This window comes from Schistocerca cancellata, chromosome 2, assembly GCF_023864275.1.
Source record: "Schistocerca cancellata isolate TAMUIC-IGC-003103 chromosome 2, iqSchCanc2.1, whole genome shotgun sequence".
NCBI lineage: Eukaryota > Metazoa > Arthropoda > Insecta > Orthoptera > Acrididae > Schistocerca > Schistocerca cancellata.
The window spans coordinates 520,376,948-520,380,622 of NC_064627.1; the positions used below are offsets into that span (position 1 = coordinate 520,376,948).

Sequence of the window (3,675 nt, forward strand, 5' to 3'; positions counted from 1 at the left end):
TGGTTGAAATACCACATTTCCGTCGGAGAAGAGGAGAGAGGTGTGTTACATCACGCAGAGTGTGTGATTGGCAATTGTCTTTGCCTTTTTACATTACCTTGGATATTTTACAGATCATTTTTATATCTTAGTTTGATCGGTAGGACGGAGAGCGATGTGACTGGCAGGAAAATGTGTTGGTGGGGGGTGGGGGGAGGGAGGATGGCAGAAAAAGTTGCTTGGTTTTTCCATTTTCACAGTACTACAATTGGACCAGCCCCACCGTCTTTAATTTTTGATTGGGTGTTTCATGCTAATATTATGCTGTGACAGGTGGGAGTGAGATGGAAGGAGCATGGGACGGTGAAAGGTTTTCACTTGATGGCATCATCGAAAGGTCAATGACGTAGGGGCAGGTAAGCAACATGTGTTAACACTTGTATTTTGTGATGTCAAGTGGACGCCACCTTGGGTTGTTACGTGTGTGGTACTGCATACTTCAGCATCTGATATAATCGCAAAGTGGCCGAGGCTCAGAAAATTCGTGTCGGAAATTTAATGGACGTACAAACGAAACCATAGTTGGCGTGAGTTCACCTGCAAGACATATTGCGGGTTTTCCCGCCATTTACTCCGTTCTTCGAGTTTCTCATAAGACGCTACTATGATTATTCCACAACGAACGCACAAGGAGCAGAAATTAGAATCTTGTCGGCGTTTTCTGTCATTTTTCTTGCACACTTCCAGTCGACGACGGCGATGTGATACAGAGAAGTAGAGAAGAGAGCTCGCGAGAGAAAAGAAGGAAAAATACGGCTGAAAGAGTTTCAATATACGCGACGGGAATAAATTTCGCAGGCTGCTTGTTCTGCTCCGTAGCAAACGAGCTATTGAAATATTTCTGTCGCTGCCGGAACCAGACGGAGAGTTCCGCAGGGATAAATATTCCCTGCCGCTGCCGCTTGTCTGTTTGAGTCTTGAACGAAGTGGGAAGCAGTGGGCGTTCATGGGGCACGGGAGCACGGGGTGACACTTGAACCATTCATTCTCGAAGCCCGTTTATGATCGCCTTACCTCTATGCTGTCTAGTGTCTTCATCAATGCTAACAGAATTCATATCTTTTCGTTCTGCGAGGCACTTACATGTGATTTTCAGAGAATCCATGTAAATGTAGGTGTAGTGGGATATTAGGTCTCATGCGTCGTCTACGATGCAATTGGTTATTTCGCTAAATATAGAGGTAAATTGCCCATCTCGAAAGAATGAAGACAAAGTGCTAACTGAGACTTAAAAGGAAAGGAAGAGAATGCTGAAGTGTCCTAACTAAGGAGAACTTCGTAAGATTGTAGCAGAGAAGAATATAAGTTAGTTTTCTTTCCTTGTTTGTCCTCATAAAAGAGAAATTGAAACTTGACCTAAACGTACTGGCAGCTTCTGCTTATATTTCCTTCTCTACATATCTACTGCACCCAGTACCCCAAAAAACTGCTTTACCCACGCAATTATTTGCTCCTCATACGATCGATATAATTTGTACCTAGCTGTTCCTGGACGTCGTAGTAGACTCTTCAATGTCGCTTCATCTAGTAATGCTTTTATATGGACTTCTTCCATAGCGTATTCTTTTAAGTACTGCTTTCATATCTTATCTTAACTATCCACCTAAGTTTTAACGCAATGGCTGACACAACATTTTAAACGATTATAGTTTCTTCTCTGGATTTCCATGATTTATTTTTCACATCCACCCTCCAGGCAAACATTTTCATGTAGACAATCTTGTTGATGGGGCAACCACAGATACGAGTAATAATCTTGTGTATTAGTAAACCGCTTCAGCAGTATCATGGCAGACGAATTTCTTGATGGCAATAAATTAAGAAGGAATAACAATCCTGAGACATCCGCTGATGTGATAACTTTCTAAAATTATTTTAAAATTCTAATTTTTTTTAAAGGTTTTCCAACAGTCATGGATCTTTTTAGTTGTATAAAGTTTTTAAAAACACGAGAAACGGTTTTAAAACGGTTGTACAAAATAATAATTTTAGAATTTTAAGGTTTTTAATTTTTTACGTTATAAGGCTTATTTAATGGACTCGGTCGGCAGATATGTTCCTTTGCCGTAGTATGTGCATTCGGTGATCCTGCTTAAAGACATTAAATGCCGCTGGTTCAAGAGTTCCTTTAGTTTAGCATAGCTTACGGGCGTTATTAATGAAAATAAATGTTAACTGTCACTATTATCTTCTACGGATTATTTTTAAATTCATTTTTGTATTTTTTTATCCCAATAGTTCTTGTTCTCATTCACGATCGCTTACCGCTGTTGGGGAAGAGGGTGGGGAGCATACTGTTGCTGTCTTTAGTTCATTGACTGGTTTTATGAAGCTCTCCAGGCTCTTCTCTCCTGAGCAAACCTTTTCATCTCTGCGTAAGAACTGCCATCGATATCCCGTTGAACCTGTTTACTGTGGGCAAAGTTTGGGTTTCTTCTTCAGTTTTGACCGCTTCCCTCAATTCCTTGCCGGCCGAAGTGGCCGTGCGGTTAAAGGCGCTGCAGTCTGGAACCGCAAGACCGCTACGGTCGCAGGTTCGAATCCTGCCTGGGGCATGGATGTTTGTGATGTCCTTAGGTTAGTTAGGTTTAACTCGTTCTAAGTTCTAGGGGACTAATGACCTCAGCAGTTGAGTCCCATAGTGCTCAGAGCCATTTGAACCATTTTGAACCTCAATTCCTTCCTCTGTTATGTTCCTTGATGCCTCAGAAAGTAAAATATCTTATTAACGTTTTGTTTCTTTGGTCAGTTTGTGTCAACAAATTATCTTCCTCCAAATTAGAATATATTTTTTTTATTATTTATTATTTTTTCATTACAGCCTATTATCTAAAAAGCTAAAATAGGCATACAAATCACATTTCCTTGGATAGTTGTAAGTTATGTACTAATTATTTATTTCTGATACTTAATTTTTTAAAAAAAGAAGAGAGGTTAAAAAAAGCTACTACTATTTCTACTAGACTACTAAAACTAAACTAAACTCCTCCCGAACAGGCCATGAAGGCTCAAAGGTACCGACCGGCCACCGTGTCTTCCGCAGCCCACAAGCGTCACTGGACGCGGATATGGAGGGGCATGCGGTCAGCACACCGCTCTCCTGGCCGTATGTCAGTTTCCGAGACCGGAGCCGCTACTTCTCAATCAAGTAGCTCCTCAGTTTGCCTCACAAGGGCTGAGTGCACCACGCTTGCCAACAGCGCTCGGCAGTCCGGATGGTTACCCATCCAAGTGTTAGCCCAGCCCGACAGCGCTTAACTTCGGTGATCTGACGGGGACCGGTGTTACCACTGCGGCAAGGCCGTTATCATTTCTACCACTACAAAACTACATTAAACATCCTTAACCAATTACCCGGGAACTAATTTACTACAAACACTACAGAATTTGTTCTCTGTTCGTTGATTTATTTTGGTGCATTTAATTGCAGATGGTTGTTTCCGCTACTGGATCCGTCCTCATGGCACCCCAGTCAACAGCCATAGTCTGCTGGATTCCTTGGGCGTCTGGAAGCACGTCAGCAGCGTTCCACTGTAGCGAGTAATTCCATCCATCAATTTTGCTTCCGCAGTTCCATTACCACTAGCACCAAAGCAATATAGATTCTTGGGACAGTATTTCACTCGGTGGCCGCCG

At 42.1% G+C, this 3,675-nt stretch overlaps 1 pseudogene; it reads right to left on the reverse strand.

Annotated features, from left to right (window-relative positions):
- Positions 1 to 3,230: 3,230 nt before the first annotated feature.
- On the reverse strand, positions 3,231 to 3,348 carry LOC126163710 (5S ribosomal RNA; annotated as a pseudogene).
- Positions 3,349 to 3,675: the final 327 nt, after the last annotated feature.